The sequence below is a fragment of the Sorex araneus genome, chromosome X (genome assembly GCF_027595985.1).
Source record: "Sorex araneus isolate mSorAra2 chromosome X, mSorAra2.pri, whole genome shotgun sequence".
NCBI classification, from domain to species: Eukaryota; Metazoa; Chordata; class Mammalia; order Eulipotyphla; family Soricidae; genus Sorex; species Sorex araneus.
This window is the reverse complement of record NC_073313.1, coordinates 333,503,923-333,527,394: the sequence shown is the minus strand read 5'-3', so window position 1 is coordinate 333,527,394 and position 23,472 is coordinate 333,503,923. Positions and strand designations below refer to the sequence as shown.

The 23,472-nt window shown below is 43.0% G+C and overlaps 1 protein-coding gene across 1 annotated transcript in view; it reads left to right on the top strand.

Moving 5' to 3' along the window:
• The first annotated feature begins 4,960 nt into the window (after nt 1-4,960).
• Nucleotides 4,961-23,472, top strand: part of PAIP2B (poly(A) binding protein interacting protein 2B) — a 38,353-nt gene continuing 19,841 nt past the window's right edge. The window contains exon 1 of the mRNA XM_055120901.1: nt 4,961-5,132. The gene's annotated coding sequence lies outside the window, so the exon portion shown is untranslated. The remainder of the gene's footprint in view (nt 5,133-23,472) is intronic.

The following is a 23,472-nucleotide window of genomic DNA, read 5'->3' as shown; positions in this document are numbered from 1 at the left end:
ATAGTTTCCTTGTAGCCTCCACTATCCTTCTTTTTAGCTGCAGGTGTGTTAACATGCTTCTCCATGGTAGAGCTTGGGACCCAGGACTAGAACTCCTAGAACTCGGGGTCTTGCACCTTCAGGCATATACTATACCACTTACACTCTCTCCCCGGGTGCCTGTCTCTTTTCCTTGGATAGCCTTCAGGTGTGTGGTGAGAGGGGGACTGAAATGAGGATGTCTCAGAGCTTTGAAAACCGGAGTTTTCAGGTCCACAATCTGAGATACTCCTGAGAACAAGGGAGATAACTCCGAGGGCTGAGGACAAGCTCTACATGCTGGAGGCTGATTTCAAGGCTAGGCAGGCATGATCCCCCCAGCACCTGGGAGCAAGTCCCAGCAACAACCCAGAGTGGCTTTTGACTCCCAATAGGTGTGGCCCAAAGTCAAGAGAGAGAGAGAGAGACAGACATGGAAGGACTAATTCTTTGAACATCAAAGGACTGCTTTCTTTTTTAATTTGTTTGTTTGGTTTTTGCTTTTGTCTGGGCGCCCCACCCATCAGTGATCAGTGAGTGACCACTCCTGGCTCAGGGACCATGCCTGGTGGGGATCATATGTGGTGGCGATCATGTTTGCAGTACCTCTGATCATGTTTGCAGTATCAACTGATACTTACCTTTTGGGGAGGTGAGGGCCATACCCAGCGGTGTTCAGGGATTATTCCTGACCCTGCACTCAGGCATCAATCCTGGCAGGATCAGAGGACCATACAGGGTGCTAGGGATTGGATATGGATTGGCTGTGTGCAAGACAAGTGCCCAACCCACTGTACTATCGCTCCAGTTCTAACCATCAAAGGATACTTTTAAGTTAAAAAAGGCAACCCACAGAATTAAAGGAAAGTATGCAACAGATTTTATAAGAAAATAATACCCATAATATATAAATAGAACTCTCACAATTAAAAAAAATTTATCAATAGCTCAATTTACAACATGCAAAGAATATGTATGGGCATTTCCCCCAAAGAATACATACAAATATCCAATAGACACATGAAAAAATCCTCAACATTGCTAATAATTGGATAAAGCAAATAAAAACCACAGTAAGATGCCACTTCACACTCATTAAAGTAGCTATTAACTAAAGATAAATAAAAGAAAATAAAAGAAAACCAGGGAAATGTGGAGAAAATGGATCCTGCGTACAGCCCTCCTGGTAGGAATGTAATATGGTACAACCACTGTGAAACATCATAACTGTTTCTCAGAAAAGTAAATACAGAATTTACCTGTGATCCAGCAAATATATATACTCAAAAGAATTGAAATCTGGGATTTAAGCATAATTTTATACAACAGGTAGCACTGTAGCACTGTCCTCCCGTTGTTCATCAGTTTGCTCAAGTGGGCACCAGTAACATCTCCATTGTGAGACTTGTTACTGTTTTTGGCGTATTGAATATGCCACAGGTAGCTTGCCAGGCTCTGCTGTGCGGGCAGGATACTCTCGGTAGCTTGCTGGGCTCTCCGAGCGGGATGGAGAAATTGAACCAGGGTAAGCCGAGTGCAAGGCAAACGCCCTACCCAAAAATTCAAATTCCATTGACAGTAAATGCATCACAGTAAATACACTGACAAATGGTATTATCTACAGATCCAGGCATGAACTTCATCAGTAGAGCATACCTCACACATGTGAGGTTCTGGGCTCAATCTCTTGTGCTGAAGGAAATAAAGAGTGGTTTATACATATACATACAACAGTTTACTATTTAGCTTTATAAATTTGGGGAGTGAGGGTGTGATTTTTTTTTTGTTCTTTTGCTTTGCTTTTTGGAGCCATATCCTGAGTTGCTCCAACACAGTGCTTGGAGGTTGAACCCCAGGGATTCAACCCAGGCCTCTTGTATGTAAAGCATGTGCTCCATCCTTTTGAACTGTCCCTGAAACCCCTCAGCTTTAAAATGAAATGACATTCTGAAAGACACTACAACATGGATAAACCTTGAAAACTTTGAAACTTGTGAAATAAGCCAGATATGAAAGGAAAGAGTATAGATGATTTCACTATGAGGTACTACTAGTCAAACTCAGAGAGACAGAAATTTGGAATTATGGTATTTCAATGGTATGGGGGGGGAGGTACAATGGGAAGTGTATTATTTACCCATATAGAATTTCAATTTCAGATGAATAAAACTTTATGGAGGAGCTGGAGCAATAGTACAGCAGGTAGGACGCTTGCCTTGCATGTGGCCAACCCAAGTTTGATCCCTGGCACCCTGTAGTCTCCGAAGCCACCAGGAACAATGCCTGAGCACAATTCCTGAGTTCAGGAGTAAATACTGAACACCACTGGGTGTGGTCCCAAACCAAACAAACAAAACCAAAAAACTTCCTGGAGATGGGCAGTGGTAATGGTTGCAAAACATTGTAAATGTACTTACTGCCATTGATCTATTTACTTTAGATGGTCAAAATGGTTTATGTTAGGGAAGTATGGTTTTGTTTTGTTTGTATTTAAGACACACCAAATAGTGCTGGGGCTCCTCCTGGTTCTGTGCCTGAAAGTGGCTCTCCCAGAACTGAGGGATCATGCATGCTGGGGCATGACCCTGGGCCTTCTGCATACAAACATGTGTTCCTGTCCTTTGAGCTATCTCTCCTGATCCTGTTAATAATTTTTTTAAAAAGTTCTGCTGTTAAGTGTAATTTTTACCTAAATGAAATAGAAGAGATTTGTCTCAAGGTTAATCTTTATTCAAAGGACAGCAGGAGATGCAGGGAAGAATAGAGAATCTCTCCCAGTGACATCATCTCCTAAAATTTTAAGGTTTTGTGTTATATATATGTATATATATGTAAAATATATATTTCCCTTTGGACTCCTAGCTAGTTTGCATGCCACTACCAGGAAGCTATGTCCATCCTTGACTGTCTTTTGGCTTTCATAGTTGTTTTTGAAGCAATTTGCTGTGGTTCTCATCACCTCCTTCCTGATTGTATCTTTTTCCTGATCTTAAGGTTCTCTTTTTATTATTAGTGACATCTCATTATAAAATTATAAGAGGATTGGTAAAATGGAGGGAGACAATAGGAACCCATCAACCCTTTCCCCTATCCCATCGCTATCCTGGCAATAAATTTAATCCTTGAAGATTCTTTTTTTTTTTTTCTTTTGCTTTTTGGGTCACACCCGGCAATGCACAGGGGTCACCACACCGGGCTCTGCACTCAGGAATTACCCCTAGTGGTGCTCAGGGGACCATATGAGATGCTGGGAATCAACCCGGGTTGGCCGCGTGCAAGGCAAATGTCCTACCCATTGTGCTATCACTCCAGCCCCTGAAGATTATTTCTTATTATGCCAAGATTCAAGATGGACCTAAAGGCTCTCTTCTTCAAAGCTATCTACCTGAACTCCAATTTAGGAAAAGAAGCAGTGGACAGTATAAAGGAGTTACCTTGGAGAAAGATTTTCTTTTCAAAGAGAAATGAATTTTTCTAGTAGAATTCATTTAAATTATTTATTCAGTGACTGCGGAGACAGTAGATTAAGGTGCTTGCCTTGTATTCCGCTGACCCAGTTTTGATACCTGGCACAGCGTTTTGTCCCCCACCACCACCAGGAGTGAGCCCTGAGCACCACAAGGTGTGGCCCCCAACCCACTTCCCCCCCCACAGAAATAATAATTTCTTCCGGTAAGTTAAATATCAGAATAGTTTATTCTTAATTTGTACCTAATAAATAATAGGTCAGAAGTACATGAAGAGACAAGTGATCCTGAAAGTTTCATGTAGTAAATTTTGTTCAGCAGCCCCACTTCCTTCTCTGAATTATTCAGATTTTGGTTATGCTCCTTGTGCATTTTTCCCTGAAAAACCATCTTCATTGATTACTGAACTGTTTTATTTTCACTTTTAGCACTTAAGGCAACATGATGTTTTTATTATTACTTGTTTACTGTTAGTTTCCTTCACCAGAAAATAAGGGCTATGGTATCTTCATTATCTTATTCATATCATAAACCCACAGCTTAAATCAGAACCTGAAAAATCATAACATATTCTCAGTAATATATGTTGAATATATGGATTATTCACTTATATTTACTAGATTATATAGTAACATATTATTTATTATTTAGACTGTTTATTGCACTAGTCTTCATTTATATCATTTATGCAGTCACATATTAAACCTTTACTTCATGTTATATATAGCGTTGAATTCGGAGTCGGGAAGAAGCAAAGACTACAAAGACTTTCATAAAGAAATTCCCACTTCCTGAAAGTAACATTCAGGACACTCTAAATCCAACGGGAAAATGGATTTTATTTATTCTAATCATCCAAGAAGTTAGGTTTGTTTCTAAATGTGTGGAAGAGTCCCTCATCTTCTATCCAGGCCCTCCAAGCGCCCCAACTTGCCAATTTTCCGCAAGGCAGCGCAGTACCAGGCGCTAGCCTGCAGTGCTCAGCCCACTTCCCTCGGTAATTGACAGCAGGGGAAATCCCACTGAGTCCCGCGTCTGCGCCCCTCCTCGCTAGACAGAGTAGCGCGGCCCAAAGGGAGTGGCTGCTAACTCCACCAATGGAAGGAAGCAGGAGCCAAAGCCTGTGTAAACAAACCCAAGAGGTACTGAGCCTTGTGCTCCTCCCCCACGTGGGGACCGATCGCATCCTTGGCCCTATGCCTATCCAAGACCTTCGTGGCGTCCTTTCAGCCAATCAGAACCTGTGTGTCCCGCTGAGAGGCGCGCCAGCCGAGAAAGCAAAAAAAGACAGACATCAATACCAATCAGAAGCTGGGACTTCTGAAGGAGCGGGCGGGAACCGCCTCAGCTGTAGACCAATGATCACCATACATGCCCTTGTAGGTGCCTGAGTGGCATCCTCTCCAGCCCAATGAACGAACGGGGCGGAGCCCAACAACCAATAGCATGGGCTCGGGGGCGGGGTGAGGCGCCAGTGTGCTGTAAGAGGTAACCTGGCGAGTGGTAGCGGCGCTCCTCTATTGCGGTGGCTCACGCTTTGGTGCTAGAGGCCGACTGTTCTGGCAACGGCGACGACCTTCGCGGCGGAGGCTTTCGGAGAAGTGGCGGAGTACGGTGTGGAGGAAGAAGGACTTCTGGTTATCCCAGGTGGGCTCGGGCGTCCCGGCTGCCGGGGAAGGGGGGACCCGCGCGAAGCGCCGCTCCTCTGGCTCCGGGGGCGCCGTGCGCCTCTCTTGGGCGTCTGGGCTCGGAGGGGCGGCGCGCGCCTGTCCGGGCTGCTGTAGGGAGAGCTGAGCCCGGGAGCCCCACGTCGCGGGCTTTCGCGAGATGGGGCATCCGCTGGTGTCACCCTCGTGGGCTCTTTTGGGGGGGTCTCGATCGCTGTTCCTCCCCTGCCTGCTTCCCCCCAACTTCCCTAAACCTCCCTCTCCCCCTTCTGATACTCGGGCTACAACACCTGGCTGCCGAGTCCCCATCTCCCCGGGTGCCGCGGTGCGGGGCGCCCGGGCCGGCCGTGCGCGCCCCCCGCCCCCCAGCGGGGAGGACCCGGAGTTGCGCATTTTCGCCCCTCCCCCACTCGCGGGCCCCTGCGTTTCGGTGCGTTTCTTCTGTCCCTTCCACCTGCCGCTTTACTCCAGCGCTCGCGTTCCGGTGCCGGATTTGATTCTAGGACCTTGTCCCTGTCCTCCCCCTGGCCACTTCTCCCTTTCCTCGAGTGAGCCCTGTACGCCCCCACCCGCCACCCCCGTGCATCCCACTCGCCAGGTTTTGTCCTCATCGCTCAGGGAAACAAATATTTTCCGCTTGCTCCCTCCAGGCTGCTGGAAGGTGAATACAGACGGAGAGCTTTACAAGGTTGAGAACTTTAATCGGTTTTGTTGATGATAAACCGCCCTTGTTTTCTTTAAAAGGGCATTTAGTCACCATCTCCTCTCTTAGGGTCTTTGTCCAAATACCGCTGTTGTGGGTGATTGTTTCTGGAAACGCAGGTGAGAAGAGTTTGCCGGCGTAAGCAATTGAAATGTGTTTTTTGCTTTTTAAAGTAGATTGAATTGGATAAATAACTGGGTTCGCAGAGAGTTTGCAGCCAAAGGGCCTTGCCCCTGCCCCCAAGTTTGTCTTAAAATGCATGTCCTATATATATGTTTTTTATTCGGCACAATGCGGTTTGGTTATACCTGGCCTGTGGATGGTATTGGATCTGTTTTAAAACAGCATTCTCTATTCCTCCTTTAGAGAGAATTGAAATCAGCTTGGATTTCAGTAGTGTTGGTTTTAACCATATGTTTCCAGATAAAGCAAACTATCATCAGCTAAATGAAATTATGCTAAGAATTTTAGGGTGGGAGTAGGTAACTCACCACACCTAGTTTTGATTGAGATTTTGAAGAGTTGTGAAAATACTAATTTAGATATTGGACAGTAAGGGGTGGAGGAAATTGAAGTACTGCAATTGCACCTGGTGGAGGAAATTGAAATACTGCAATTGCGCTCTTTTTTGTACTGTGTATGAGTACAGACTAGGGGAAGTACAGACATAAAAACCTTTAAATTCTGAAAGTGTTTAAGTTGCAGGAGATTATATAAATTGGAATTGTTTTTCCTAGTTTTTAGTGGTGAAATGTCACTGGTAAATTTAGCATCATTTTTTTTTTGATTGATCGGTTGCCGTTTCCAGTCTCTCTAAACTCCCCATTCTAGTCTCCTCCTGTCTCATCTCTCCTAGCATCATGTTTTGACCCGAATTTTGCGAACTTTTGTGAGAAAAAAATTGTTTTCCCCGAATTGTATTTTTAACATATATATCAATGTTTTCTTGTTTTATTAATTTAAAAATATCTCATATTTAGAAAAGTAGAGTGAATTAAAACAAACCGTTACTGAGGAGGCAGCATTGCCTCTAACTGGACCATATGTTTGAGCCCTGTTAATAAATCATAGCATTCTAACAAATTCCCAGTTATCCAGAACAAGAAAAAGAATCTGTCCTCCCCACCCCTACCTCATGCAGTTATCAAAGACAAAACTGTCCTAGACAAATTGCAAGTCTGTGACTTGGTCACTGTCTTAAATTGGTATGAAGCTGAAGCTCAAAGCTATTTTGTACAGTCTTTTACAGGTGTATTAACACTTAATAATTGTTTGCACATTTAAAGGACTATAGCTATGATTCTGGCTAGACCTTTTGATTTAAGGACATCACAGTTTAATAGAAGGAGCAGTTCTACAAGCCAGGAATCAAATGCAGAAGGTTTTGTAATATAGGGCCTGTACAGGGCCCAGAGCTCTATGAGAGCACATTCTAGTCTCATCTACTCTAGACCTTCTGAAATGCCATTTTTAAACCCATCTGTTTCACACACCTCTCAGAAGTATTCTCTCTCCTTCAAGCCTTTCCTGAGCCTTAAGTCCTTGATTAGATCCTAATTAAAAACCTTGAGACCTGCCACTACCCACCACTCCTTTCAGGTAATTGTTTTCTGCATCTTTACATTGTTTTACTTTTTTTTTTATTATTGTTTACAATATTATGGAATGTCAAGGGTTTGCTGTCACACACACCTCTAATATTTGTGTAACTGCCACCATTCCCTTCATCAAAGTTCCAAGACAGTCCTACCACCCAAAAAAGATCTCTTTCACTCATTCCTCCCTCCCTCCCTACTCTCTCTGGTAACCTCTCTTTTCTATGATTTTATTACGCATAATGATAGTTGTTTCTTCTTCTTCTTCTTCTTCTTCTTCTTCTTCTTCTTCTTTTTTTTTTTTTTGCTTTTTGGGTCACACCCGGCAATGCACAGGGGTTACCTCCTGGCTTTGCACTCAGGAGTTACTCCTGTCGGTGCTCAGGGGACCATATGGGATGCTGGGAATCAAACCCAGGTCTGCAGTGTTCAAGGCAAATGCCCTACCCGCTGTGCTATTGCTCCAGCCCCCTTTGTAGGTTTTTTTGTTTGTTTGTTTGTTTTTTGTTGATACTTGTTTCTTATGCACAGTAGGAATGGTATGTTACCTTAAACACTAAATCTCCCAACAGAACTGTTCTTTGCACTGGAAATAAGTGCGCATTTCACACAGATTATAATCGTTAATCCCAAATACAATTCATTTTTAATAGATTTCATTGTCTTTATTTTAAAAAAGAGAAAATGTGACTCAGACTTTTTTTTTAACGACTTGCCTTGAGGCTAACACTGGCCTGGCCTGGGATTCAAACCCTGTCCTGCTGACCCCAGAGCCTCTTGCACTACCCTGCACTGCCCCCTACCGTCTGTGTCCTTTTCTTGTCTCTGAGAGCTGAAACCTGAAGGCGGAGTGTTGGTCTGTGTTCCCTGGAAAGTGCTTGAGGCACGACTAAACTGTTTTTGCTGCTTTGCGCATGTCTGTGAATGACTCAGAAAGCACCACCAGTGTAGATTTTGAATTTAGAAATAAATGTTACCAAGTTCGGCGAATTCCCAAGTAGAGAATCCACAAATGATGGGGATGACAGAAATCAATTTTTTGGTTACCCCTCCCCCAGAGTTTTCCTTTAGTTTGTGAAGAAATAGAATTTTCTCACATGCTTGCATGTGTGAAGCCTTGAGTACCCCATCATTGCAAGAAAAAAAAAATACTCCCGTTTGTATAAAAAAAAATACATTATGACTGGGGATGTGTGTCAGAGATAGAGGATTTGCCTTGTGTGTGTGAGACCCTGGGTTTGATCCCCAGCTTTGCAGCAAAACTTTCCGTATTAGATAATCCAGAAGTCAGCTTTTGGAGATAGCGTATAGGATGTAAGGTGCTAGCCTTGCACGCTCTGACCCCAGTTTGAGCCCTACCACCATGGTTTGGTCCCTAGCACCATGTTTCTGTCCCCTAAACACAAGCAGGGAGCATTTCTGGACACAGTCTGTGATCACTGTCACTGCCAGGTGTGGCCTGACCACCTCTTCAACCCGCCCCCCGAGATTATTTGTTAAGTACTTAATGTCAGTCTCTGTTTTAGACTGTCGTGAACAAAGATTAAACCCTGCTCTTAGGAATTTTATATTTAAGTTAAAGGGACAGATAACTAATAGTCTGGAGATCTGGGGAGAGATCCAGGCAGGAATTATAAACTTTTTTTTTCTTTTTGGGTCACACCTGGTGGTGCTCAAGGGTTACTCCTGGCTCTGTGCTCAGGAATTACTCCTGGCGGTGCTTGAAAGACCATATGGGTTGCTGAGGATTGAACCCGGGTTGGCTGCGTACAGCCCTACCCATTGTACTGTAGCTCCAGCCCCCAGGAATTATAAATTAATTTGGTTCATTGAAACCTGGTAGGCCTTCTCTTACTCATATAACTTAGCATACTAAACTTCTAGAACATTTCTGTTCTAGCCTGTGTATAAAGACTTTTTTTTTTTCTTTTTGGGTCACACCCAGCAATGCTCAGGGATCACTCCTGGCTCTGCAGTCAGGAATTACTCCTGGCGGTGCTCGGGGGACCCTATGGGATGCTGGGAATCGAACCTGGGTCGGCCGCATGCAAGGCAAAAGCCCTACCCTCTGTGCTATTGCTCCAGCCCCTAAACACTTTCGAGTCTCCTTGACTTGTGTAAACCTCTGTTTTTTTATGAATTAAATTTGAAGCCATTAGCCCATGTAACTATCAGGATAGAACAACTAAGCCAACCTGGCCATTGATTCCTGACTTGGTGCCCTGCTTTGTTCAAATACTTGGTTTTTAAGTCTGTTTACTTATTTCTAAGATAGTGATATGGTAGACCCACGTGGGTTGCACAGAAGAGGCAAATACATACCACTTTTGATGGTAAGGGCTTAATATCAACTTGAGTGGGAAATTGCTTCAGCTCTGTATATTGTCCCTCAGTTCTTGTGATTTCAAAATCTTATAGAAATAACTTGGCAGTATTTATTATGGTTTTTATGTACTTTATTTCTTTTCCTGACTCTGCCACTTTCTTGTTTTTGATGTTCTGATGCCCAGGCGTTGGACACACATCACTGTATTGCTTGTACATTTTTAGCTGTGATATCCACTGCAGATCACACATCAGGTAATAGTTTCTGCACACTTGACCTCAGTGCTCTCCAGGTCTTTGCATTGTGCTTACTCCTGTGCTTTTTGGGCGGGTCAGACTCTTAGTTGAGGTACACTGTTAGAGTTGGTGGTGCTCACGCTGTCACTGTGGTGCTCATATTTGTGCTTAACCAGAGCTCTTGCTTCTTGGTTAGAACACATATTTTCTTATCTGTGCTTGCACCATTTTTTTGTGATGCTCCAGCACACCTGACTGTGGTAAGGCAAGAAGTGTCTTTTGGCACCAGGAAGGAGTTGGCAGCCAATTTTATTTTAGTGCTAAAATACTTGTCAAAGTAAAAAGTGTAAAAAAAACATTTCTGAACAGCCATGCTTTTGCTTTAGTAGCTGTTTTCTTTTTTGTATTATTTGTATTTTTTGCATACACATTTCCTGTTGTAAGTATACATATATACATTTTTATATATTCTTTTTGCTTTTTTGGGTCACACCCGGTGATGCACAGGGGTTACTCCTAGCTCATGCACTCAGGAATTACCCCTGGTGGTGCTCGGGGACCATATGAGATGCTGGGAATTGAACCCAGGTCGGCCGCGTGCAAGGCAAACGCTCTACCTGCTGTGCTATTGCTCCAGCCCCCATATTCATATTTTTTTTTAATTTTTTTTTCTTTTTGGGTCACACCCAGCGATGCTCAGGGGTTACTCCTGGCTTTGCACTCAGGAATTACTCCTGGCGATGCTTGGGGGACCATATGGGATGCCGGGGATCGAACCCGGGTCGGCCGCGTGCAAGGCAAATGCCCTACCCGCTGTGCTATCGCTCCAGCCCCCCATATTCATATTTTTAAAGCTTCCTGTTTTCTGTGTTGCCACCAGAGGACTTTTAAAAAGCAATGAAGGTGGGAGATAGCTCGAAGGACTAGTACATGTGCTCTGCATGCAGGAGGCTGGAGTTTCATCCTGAGCACTGAATGGTACCCCTGCTCCCAGCACTGCTCGGTACCATGAAAGTAGGGCAGCTTTGTCCAGTGCACAGCTAAGAAGAGCATAGGCCTGCCTCAAGAAGCAGGGATTCAAACTCATTAGTCTGCATGTGCCACACATAGAAGATATTTAAATATATAAAAATGAAAATAACATTGCTCCCTGTTTTAAAGGAAACTGTAGGGGTTTTTTGTTTTTGTTTTTGCTTTGCCACACCTAACATTGAGGGCTCACTCCTGGTTCTACACTCAGGGATGATTCTTGGAGGTGCTTGGGGAGCCATCGGGGTGCCAGGAATCAAACTGAAGTCCCCCACATGTTTTGAAGGCCATTCCCTGGCCCTTTCTTACATTTTAATAAGTGTATGTGTATTATTAACCATTGTCCATGGTGAACTTCCTGCCCATGCACTTCAGTGAACTTTGAGAAAGCACTTTGTCCATTTTGGGGCAGGGGGAGTCACCCAAGGTGCTGGCGGGCCATTTCCAGTGATACTTAGCCAGCCAGGCCAGTTGATTTCAGCACTCAGCTTAGCAGTGAGTACCTCCAAGCCCACTTTGTCGTATCAGGGATTGAGCTTTGCTTGCACCCCAACCCCCTATACTCATTGGCCATTTTATACTTGTGTGATTGCCTTTTTCTCTGCTGCCCATTTTCTATCAAAATATTTCTTTTTTATATTTTAATTTTAAAGATTTCTTTATAGGCTAATGATTTCTTTATTTATTTTGCTTTCGGGGCCACACCCCGCAGTTCTCAGGGGTTGCTTCTGGCTCTGCACTCAGGAATTACTTCTGGTGGTGCTCAAGGGACCATATGGGATACCAGGGATTGGACGGGGTTAGTCAGCCAAGTGCAAAGCAAATGCCCTACCAGCACTAGTACTCTGGCCCCAGTAGGCTAATGATTTAAACTTTGTAACTAGTATTGATGTTGCAAATACTTTCCTCAGAAAGTTATTTCTGCAGTACTTTTTTTTTTTTACTTTTTCTTTTAACTTTATGTTGTCTTGGCTCCCCTCCCCCTTTATTAAGAGAGAATTGACATTTGTATGTTTTACATCATTGTATATTATACACCATGTATTTGCAGTACATGTCATTGTATAAATTTAAAGCATTCAGGGTGAGGGTTTGATTTGCCTGTTGTAAAATAATTACCACAGTAGGTTCAGTCAGCTTCCATCTTCTCAGTTAGATACAATAAAAAGAGAAAGGAAAACAAAAAATATTTTCTCCTTGTGATGAGATTTACTCAACAGCTTTCCCATATACTTTACAGCAGTGTTAGCTATAAGTATCACATTGTATGTTATATCTCCAGTACAGATTTATAACGAGTTTGTGCCTTTTGACCACTTTTCTCCGATTCTCCCTCATAAGTTTTTTTGTTTGTTTGTTTTGCTAAGCAGAAGCATTTTTGCTTGTTTGTACTATATTCAAATTCAGATCCTTTTTTTTTCTTTTTACTTTGGTCCTTAAGACTTTCCTCCCTCCCAAGGTTAAATAAGGTTAAAAACATTAAATTTTTAAAAAAATATTGTCCCACTTTCGCTTGCCTTTGATTCGTAATAACCAGGACCATGCTTTAGTTCACTCTTGGAGGAAGGATATCACACACCTGGTGGTGAGTGAGCTAGATACTGCACATTTTCATCTTTAAAGAAAAAAAAAAAAACCTGGGCCGGAGCAATAGTACAGTGGGTAGGGGGTTTGCATCCTATATGGTCCCCCAAATACCGCCAGGAGTAATTCCTGAATGCAGAGCCAGGAGTAACCCCTGAGCATCGCTGGGTGTGACCCAAAAAGCAAAAAAAAACAGACAAAAAAACAGGACCACATCCACTGGTAACTGTTGGGCCCAAGAGCCAGGGACGCCCTCCTGGGTGCTGTGAGGCCAACTAGTGCCAGGACCTCACACATTCTAGCATGGTTCAACCTTTATGAGCTTTCACCTCAGCTGGGGCTCTCAGAGTTTGTCGTGGCACCAGGACCTAGACAGCAGAGCCATGGAGCCGGCCTTGGGCCTGTGCCAGGGATGCAATTGCAGCCTCCCTCACACTTGCGAGGCAGCCACTTTCAGACTCAGTTAATCCTAAATCACCCCGCCCCCTTTTTTACATATTCTAAACCCCAGTCTGTGTTTCATAACTTTTGTGTGAAAGTAAACCAGCCCAGTTTTTTTTTTTTTTAATTTGCTTTTTGGGTCACACCCGGCGATGCACAGGGGTGACTCCTGGCTCTGCACTCAGGAATCACCCCTGGCGGTGCTCAGGGGACCATATGGGATGCTGGGATTCAAACCCAGGTCGCTCGCGTGCAAGGCAAACGCCTACCCGCTGTGCTATCACTCCAGCCCCCAGCCCAGTTGTTTTTATGTGAAAGTACCAAGCCAGTTGTTTGCCCTCTCGTCCCAGGTTTGAGTAGTTAGTTAGTTTTCCAGTGACCCATCCTTCACTATTTGAAATGCAGCTTTTGAAACAAACCAGATTCCAATATCTGGGCTCTCTATTCTGCTGTTATATTTATGCTCATTCTATACACTTAATTGTTGATTCCTCTTCATTCTATAAAAAAAAAATTCTTGACATTTTTTGCAGCTATGTGAATGGATAGGAAATTAGAGACTACTCTCCAAATTTTCAGAAAATTCTTGGAGATTCTTTTGGAATTTAACTGAATCTATAGATTTGTATGAAGAGTAAACATTATACCATGTATTCATTTATTTGAGTCATTTTAGGTACATGACAATAAGTTGCTTTGTGTTCTATACTTTTATTTTTTCCCAAGAATTTATAATTTTGTGAAATTATAAATTAGGTTATTTTTTTATGTTTCCTAACATAAAACGTAATATTAGCTTATGCAGGAGTAATTGGTAAGTAATGTCTGCTTATGCAGAAGTAATTTTTATTTGTAACCAGTCTTTCTGTTAAGATTGATTTCACTCATCACAAAAAAACTATTTCTCAAAATGCATAAAATTCCTCAAAATAACTTACATGAATTTTCAATACCAGCATAGTAAATGAAAATAGAGCTACATAAAGACACATTCTTAAGCTTTTATAATGTTCCAGATAACCACTTTGAAAGCTGAAAGACTGGTTGAAACCTAAGGGGGTGCAGAGAGCACTGCTTTGCACGCAGGAGGCCTAGGTTTGATCACCCACATCACATGGTCCCCTGGGCACATAGCTGGGAGTTGCCCCTAAAATTCCCAGGGTTTGGTCCAAAAAAATAAAAAATGGGACCAAAAAGATAGGACAGTGGGTAAGGCACTTGCTTTGCACGCAACCTACCTGGGTTCTATCACTGGCATCCCATATGGTCTCTGAGCACTGCCAGGAGTAACTCCGGAGCACCACTGGGTATGGCCTAAAAAACAAAAAACATCTGAGGGGAAGAGCAGGGAGGTTAGCACAAGGATCAGGGCCCCAGTTCAATCCCCAGCACTGCAGGGGCCTGACAGACTGTGATGGTGCTCACGTAGTGGTCCCAGAACTGTAGGGTCCAAGCACCGAATTTACAGTTGGTTGACCAGCTGTGCCTAGGAATAGCCTTGGGACCCCTGAGTAAAGCTGCAGGAGTGGGGAGAGTGCACCAAGAAAAACCATAATAACAACTGAAGGGAAAGTAATTTCTCACCAAGAATTCCTTTGGAAGGGGAGGAAGGACACACAATGTCACAGTGTATTCTCAGGGATTACGCCTAAGGATGCTTGGGGGATGCCGGGATTGAACCAGGTCCGTGTGCAAGGCAAGTGCCCTACCCACTGGACTATATCTCCAGGCCTAAGAATTCTATACTCAGATATGAAGATAGAATGAAGACTTTCAGGGGGCAGAGAGATAAATATAGAGGTTAAGTCTCATGCCAGGTGAAGCCCTGGAACCCACTGAGCACTGCCCAAGGGGTCCCAGGTAATTCCAGGAACCCCAGGGCCTGAGCAGCACCACATTCTCTTTGTTCCTCACGTTGAACTCCTTTGTCCTGAATTGCTGGGAAGGGATCTGAGCACCACCTGGGAATTCTCCCCTAAAAAAGACACATTCACATGATCAAGAACTAAAAACTTTGCTTCATGTGCACACCCTTTAAAATGTACCTATTAAAGGTTGTGCTTACTAAGATGAAGCCATAGGGGTGGGGGGCGGGTGGAGTTTCGGGGGGTGGACAAGATCACACTAGAGCTAAGAAACAGGTTGCAACAGAGGAGAGGAAATGCCCAGCATGTTGGTGAAAGAACAGCCTAGATGGGTCCGGAGTGGTAGCACAATGGGTAGGGCGGCTGCCTTGCATGCAGCCAACCCGGGTTTGATCCCCAACATCTCATATGATCCCCTGAGCACCGCCAGGAGTGATTCCTGAGTGCAGAGCCAGGAGTAACCCCTGAGCATCGTTGGTTGTGACCCAAAAAGAAAAAAAAAAGGGCCTAGATGACAGGTTTCCAAGTGGGGAGAAGCCACTGAGAGTGGGCCATACTAGAGAACTCAGATTTCTTCAAGGTCATGAAATTAACAGAATGCGTGTGTATGTTTGAATGCAAAGAGAGTACATAGTACATAAGTACATAGAAAACCAACAAGAACCATTATTTTTATTAGGGGTAGGGGAATTAGACCACATCCAGCTGATGAGCTGGGGATTGGACCAGCGTTGGCCACATCCAAGGAAAATGCCTTAACCTCCATACTATCTCTCTGACCATTATTAAGTACAGCAGAAAGAAAACGTGCTGGAATGAAAAAAAAAAATAATGATTTACAAATGACTTGACTTGAGAAGAACATTTACATAATACTAGTAACAGAGAAACTAATTATTGACCTGACTAAATTTACCTTCTAGTTCCATGAAGAGAAAGAATGGGGACTAGGAATAGGGAGAGGGGAGAATTAAATCTTTTATCTCCCAGATAAATCAGTAGAGTCTGAGTTGGGTTGTTTTTTTTTTAAGTAGCATTATGAGCATGTCGTGTAGAGATAGATAAATGCAGAGCTAGAGAGATCACTGAAAAGGCGAGCACATGATTTGTGTTTATAAGGCCCAGGTTCAATCCCTGCTACCATGTGACCTCCTGAGCACTGTGCAAAGCCAAGAGAAGCCCCAGTGTTGTTTGATGTGACCTCAAAAGAGAATCAGGGATGACTAGATGATTGTCATCTTCTTTCCAAGTTAACACCTCTTGTCTTCTTAACAAATTGCATTGGATAACAGTTACATATGGGTCCTGATATCTCTATCCTGCCTTTGTCTTTTTTTTTTTTTTTTTTGCAGTACCAGGGATCAAACCAAGGGCCTCACACATATGAAGTATGTGCTCTACCACTGAGTCACATCCCTGGCCCTTTTGCATCTTTTTAGTGGAAAAATACCGAAGGTTGGGACAGAGAAGTGACTTAACTTAATAATTTAAGAAGCTTGATTTTATGCATTTAAAAAATTAGTTTTATGAAAAATAAGTATTTTATTAAGTACTTGTGGTAATTATTGAGCTGCTTAGATAGATTTTTTTCTATTGTGCCTGTTAGTAGGATTAAACTTAAATATTTATTAATTTCAGACCATTGCATTTCCAGACTAAACCTTATTTTAAGGGTTTTTCACAATTTTCTCATTTTAGTTGGTGGTAGTGTGGAATTTGGTTTGTGGTTTTCTTTTGTGTTTTTTGGTTTCATTTAATATATTGAGCTCTTGTAGACAAATCTTTGTAAGGCTCTCTTGGTTTCTTTCTTTTTTTTTTTTTTTGCTTTTGGGGTCACACCCGGCAATGCACAGGGGTTACTCCTGGCTCTGCACTCAGCAATTACCCCTAGCAGTGCTCAGGGGACCATATGGGATGCTGGCAATCGAACCCGGGTAGGCTTCATGCAAGGCAAATGCTCTACCCTCTGTGTTATCACTTCAGCCCTCTCTTTGTTTCTTTATGCTCTGAGGCAGTGGGATTTGTCTGCTTTTGAAAGTAGATGCTCTTTAGCTTCTATTCCTGCCAGCCCTTTAAATTTGTAATCATTTCTGGGCTTGAGAGAGAGAGTACAGGGGTTAAAAGTGCTTGCCTTGCTTGTGGCAGACCCAGGTTTGACCATTTGATACCCCCCCCTCCCACTGCACTTGGTCCCCTGAGCATAGTCAGGAATAGCCTCTGGGTACTTCCAAGTGTGGCCCCAGACCCCAAAAGGCATCTCAGCAGAAGTGACATTTTCATGTAAACAGAAGTAGGGTAGAATACAGTTAACTAGTAAGAGCTTGCTTTTGTTTGGTAGTGGCTTGGTGCCTGGGTTCTTTTCAGGCTAGTGAAAGGAGGAATTACTGCATTCACTTCTGAGGGTTTACAAGAGCTTTGCTTCTAGTACGGAAGGGATAGGTGTAACTATTCCTTTTTGCAGCCCTGCAGATACACAAAGTGTGCCTAGCCCAACTCTGCTTTTAACTCTTCTGCAAGAAATATGTAATACAGTAAAACTTTGCCTGGGTTTAGAAGCTATTGAAGAATGGGATACTCCCGCTTAACTCTTTTTAATTTGGAAGTGTAAAAAGGTGGGGAAAAAACCCCAACTTCCTCTTGATTGCAATCTTAAAATGTGGCAAGCAATCCCAACTTATCTTCTTGTAAATCTAATATTCTCTGATTAGTTAATGTTTTATTATGTGAGTTCCTAACATGTTTGGAGTTCTCATATGAAGATCCTAGATATTTTCCTTCCCCTCCCCCTCCTTCTTTTTATTTTGTTTTTCTTTTGGGGCCCATACCCAGCGATGCTCAGGGGTTATGCCTGATTCTGCACTCAGGAATTACTCCTGGCAGTGTTCAGGGGACCATATGGGATACCAGTAATCGAACCCAGGTCGGCTGCATGCTAGCAAATCTCTCTGGCCCCGTTTTCCAATTTAAAAGAGAATAAGAAAACTCTTCCCCCAAAGAAAAATCACTAGAATTATTTTACTTACGGAATGTTGGGGGATATAGTATTCTGTGTAAAAACACCAAGCATGCTTCAGTGTTTCATGTTTCATGATGTTTCAGTGATTTGACATTGTATTTTTTTGTTTGTTTTTGGATCCCACCTGGCTATCCTCGGGACCCACGCCTGGCTCTGCACTGCTGGTGGAGCTCAGGGGAAAAAATGGGTTGTGGGAATTGAACCTGCATTGGGCATGTGCCCTACCCATTCTACCTTCCACCCCCAACATTGTATTTTTAATGTAGTACTGGGAATTCCTGTAATCCCTCTGAAGATGAAAACTGAAGGTCAGTATCACAAATCTGGCATCTGAGCTGTACCCAGGAGTCAGTATGAAAAAGTAGATACACACTTATGCACCCTTTTTTTTTCTTTTTTAAGCTGAAGACAAAGATGGCTGTGCTGAATTTAGGTATATAGAATCCTCAATCTGAAGTGAAAGGAAACTGAAAAAAACTTTGATGCCACACCTTTCCATAGAGGAGTTTTTTGTTTTGTTTTGCTTTTCACTTGTCTGCTACCTGATTTCTTTTGTTGCTCGGTTGACAGATTCACTTTTCAAGTTGACCAGCTGGTCCAGCATTGACTGTTGCAGAAATAACCAAATAACCGGTATTACAAGTGGCTTGGTTAGACTTCCCTACTTGGAAACGTTCCTGTTTTGCTTTTTTGCGCTGCTGCTTCAGAGAATTTGGAAGAGGAGAAGGAAAGTCAGGCTCGCTCCTGCAGACTAGAGCAGTAGTTCCAAAATGATGGCTGCGCACCAAAACACCCCACATGAAAACAGATTTGGGGTCCCCATCTCAGACCATCTATCTCAGTATTCTCCTTGGACCAAGCCTGCGTGCCTGCTTGTTCTTTTCTCTTCCCCCTCTGTTGCTGTTATTGTGACCGAGCATCCGTACCTGGTTGTGCTCACAGGGGTTGCACATCTCATTGTACTCTCCTATACTCCAGCCACAGTGCTCATCTCGGGCTCTTCAGGTTTGCAGTGCTTGCCAGGGGTTACATATCAGCTGTGTCTCTGTGCTGGATACCTCACACTCTGCGCAGCTCTGGGGTCCCAGCCAGGAGAGCCACCTGGCCCTGGCACCGAGACAGGTACCCTGCCATTGCCCTAGTGTCAGTATTTTCAATGACTTTCTAAAGTAATTTTATGCTTGCTGGGTTCTGATGAGACCAGTGTGTCTCCCAAGTGAACTTTCACCAGCCTTGTGGTGATATTAGAAAAATTAGAACTGCTTAGAATTTTTTGATGAAAACCAATTTATTCACTTTAGTGAATTGTGTCAATTAAGGACATCCATGTATGTTTAACATACCCTTTTATAAAGTAATATTGATAAGGACAGTTACCTCCTGATTTTGGGGGGTAATTGATAAATAAAATTGTATATTTCAATATAAGTAACATAAGGATAATTACCTCCTTGATTTGGGGGGTGTAGGGGCATACCCAGCAGTACTCAGGGCTTACTCCTGGCATTATGCTCAGAGATTATTCCTGACAGGACTCGGGACATATATGGTGCTGGGGATAAAGCCAGGGTTGGCCACATGCACGGCAAGTGCCCTACCTTCACTCTACTATCTCCCCTGCCCACCTCCTTAGTTTTTTTAAAATGTAATTCTATACTGTCCTCAAAATAATTTTGAAACTTTGGCCAGAGAGATAGTGCAGGGGTTAAGGCACTTGCCTCATGTGAGGCTCACCCCATTTTGATCTCCAACACCACATGTGGTTCCCCAAGCACCAACAGGAGTGACACTTGAGCAGAGGGAGAGTTAGGAGTAAGACCTGAGCACCGCTGGGTGTAACTCAGAAACCCGAACAACTCCCCCTTCCACCCCACAGATTGAGTACCTCTGATCTGATCATTTTTGGAAATTGTCATGAAATTGCTTTCACGGCCATATTTGGTCCTAAACCTTTGGCATGATCAGTGTTTTCTTAACTGTCCATCATATGTCCACTCAGGGCCCCCAGGATATTCCTAGGGGGCTACAGCACAAGACTGGGGCTACAGGAAGGAAACAAACTCAAAAAAGGGACAAAAGGTTAGATAAAAGATTGTGAAACACCAGGCTGGGCCACTTATAGAATTGAGAATATTTGAGATTTGGAAGAACTAGTTTGCCTCTATGTTACACAATGCCCCCTAGTGCAGCAGTCTGAATCACACACATGGATACTTCTGAGCAAAGTAAGGTATTCACAAATGGAAGAAGTGGAAGCTATATATAACTTCACATCAGTTCAGGGCAAGTTTTAGTGTCACCTGAATTTTGACATGAAACATGGAAATTTCTTTTTAAAGCTTTTTGGATTTTGAGGTTGTGTAAGGGATTATCGACCTATTTAGGAGTCTGGTTTCTTATTCAAGTGTCAACAGGCTTCATTTAAATCGGGGTTTGTGTATTTATGGTAAAGAATATAATTGTATACTGTTATATAAGGATAGTATTATTTTTTTTCTCCCTAAAACTTAATTCCTATTGAATAGCATGTTTTGTATATTTTTTTTCTATAGCCCGGTTCACCCATTTCTATTAGCAGTGCTTTAGAAAATTCAGTTTTATGTCATTCTGGGACTAAGGTGGGAAGTGTGAGCGTGTAGAGTAAACATAAGCTTCAGAGACATAAGGATCTCTATTTGGTGGGCGCCAAAGAGGCGGTGCAATGGGTAGTGCACTTGCCTTGCATATATGTCCTTCCCAGGTTCTATACCCAATACCCCAGATGATCCTTCAAGCCCCTCCAGGTATGATCCCTGAGTATCGATCCAAGTAGCCCAATTATTTTTTAAATCTCAATTTAAAAAAAAAATTCAATTTTTAAGCCCCAATTCTGACACTTAGTAGTGTATATTGCAAGATACAATAAATATCGGCAAATCTGAGTGATAAGGAAGTCATATTAAAAAATTAGTAAGATAGCACCTATCTTATAGGTACATTGTGAAGATTAAAAGAGTGACTAGTAGAATACTAGCTATGCTCAGGTCTTACTCCTGGCAGTGCTTGAGGAACCGTGTGGGATGCCAAGGATCCAACCGGGGATGACCACGTGCAGGGCAGGTGCCTTACCAGCTCCACAGTGTCTCCTGCCTTTTTGTTCATTTTCCTTGCCAGGGAGACCAAACTGAAGGGCTGTCAGAATCACCTTGGCTCATGGTGGCAGTGCTGAAGATTTAAGCCCATAACTTTCCATTTGCCAGGCAAGCATTTAAGCCACAGAGCCACCTGCAGGGACCTGATACTGTATTCTTTTCTTGTTTATTTTTGGACCAGTAAGCCCAACAATGCTCAGGGCTTACTCCAGGCTTTGTGCTCAGGAGTTACTCCTAGCAGTGCTTGGGGGACCATATGGGATGTTGAGGATCAAACTCAGGCTGGCCGTATGCAAGACACCCTACCCACTGTACTATTGCTCTGATCTCTGATATTTTATTATCTTTCCCCCTTGGATTTGGGTAGATTATTTGTTTCCTGTATGTAACTAGATAGTCCGATGATGTCTTTTCTTTAGAGGGCTGTGTAGACTTATTTTAAACACTTTCTCTTTTCACGACCTACTTCTGTCTCACCCTTGCACTGTAGAGACATTAATTTCTGCCTCTTCAGTCAGTTCCATGCCAAAAACTTCAGTATCCTGAGCTTTATATAAACTGGCACTTTTTTTGAAAGTGGAGTTTACATTGGGATAGAGTTCCCATTACACAGTGGGAGGCCTTTCACTATCTGCAACATTTCACATTTGATCCTTTTCTTTTTTTTGCTTTAGCATCACTCCCCAATTAGCCAGGAAAAAAAAAAGGTTCCCTTTCTCCTGTGGAGCAGCTCTGCACTTAATCCTGGTCCTTCAAAGAGACTCCTTCTACCCTAAGTTAATTTTCAAGGAGTTTCTTCTTTCTTTTCACTAAACTGTTCTCATTAAGGTCATCAGAGACCATGATCCTATATTCTGTGGACACTCCTCAGCCTTCCTCAGCAGCCTTCTGCACGCCCTCTTTATGGAGTATTTTCTGTCATTACTGTAACAGATCACCAGAAACTGATGTCTTTAAACAACATGCATTCTCTTGTGCTTATGAAAGCCAGAAGTTAAAAAATCAAGGTATAGACCAGACACACTCTTTCTGGAGGTTATAGGGGAGGATCTCTTCCTTTGACTTTTTTTTTTTTTTTTTTTTGCTTTTTGGGTCACACCTGGCGATGCACAGGGGTTACTCCTGGCTCTGCAGTCAGGAATTACCCCTGGCCGTGCTCAGGGGACCATATGGGATGCTGGGATTTGAACCTGGGTCGGCCGCGTGCAAGGCAAACGCCCTACCCGCTGTGCTATCTCTCCAGCCCCCGTCTTCCTTTGACTTTTTAACTTTTGGTGGCTGTGGCATTTCATTACTTGACTTGTCATCACTCCAGTCACTCCAGTCTCTTCCTCCTTCGTCTCATTACCTCCTCCGCTTTGTTTCAGATCTCACTTTGCTTCTCTCATAAGGACACATACCAAACTGAAGACCCACCAGGATAATCTCATTAATGAATGATCTATTGCATCATGGTCCTTAATCACATCTGTAAAGACCCTTTTTCCAAAGAAGGTAGCCTACATAGGTTCTAGGGATTAGAACATTTAGCAATCCCTTGGTGGGCCTATTACCCTCAGCCCTGTCATTGCACTGAGATTTTATCATCCTTGATTGCCAAACTCTCTGGCTTTTTTCCTCAGTTCTCTGACTCCCACACTTCTTTCCTCCACATGAATTTGAAAAATGCTTAAATGCTTTAAGACTGTATCTTGGGTTTTCTTTCATCCCACTTTCTCCTTTCTTCCTCATTAATATATTCCAATCCCATGACTTCAGTTATCATTTATATATATGTATATATATATATACTCTAACTTCTGTAGCCAGATATGACCTATTGTTGATGTATATAGACAACCTACTTAAAATCACCATTTGAGTGTTTCAGAGAACATTGCATATTTAATGTATCCAAAATTAGAACCCTACCTTTTTTAACCCCTACTTCCTGTCACTACCCATGAATAATTTGCCTTCCCACAGAGTTCTTGGTGACTGACATTACCATTCTCCCAGTGTCATCTTTGGTATTTCCCTGACTCTGTCCTTGCATCTACTTCATCACCAAAATCCTCCTATAATAGGTTTCAAACCTTCCTTGTCTCCCTTACTGCCATTCCTTAGGTCCAAGTAGCCACCATTTTTTGTTCTTAGCCCGGATCTTTCATTGCTGACTCATCTCAGTCTCTCCCATCCATACTCCCTATAACAACCTGAGTGTTCTCAAAGTATAAGTTGAATTATGTCACCATGCTGCTAAGAGCATTTTAAAATGCTTTTAGGATGAAATTCAATATCCTTCCGGTGTCCAGTATTACCTGGCCGTGTGTGCCTCTCCAGCCCCATCTCTCTTCCTGTCACTCTTCACTGGTCCAGATTTGCTCCTCCAACTGTATGCATGCCTGACCTTCA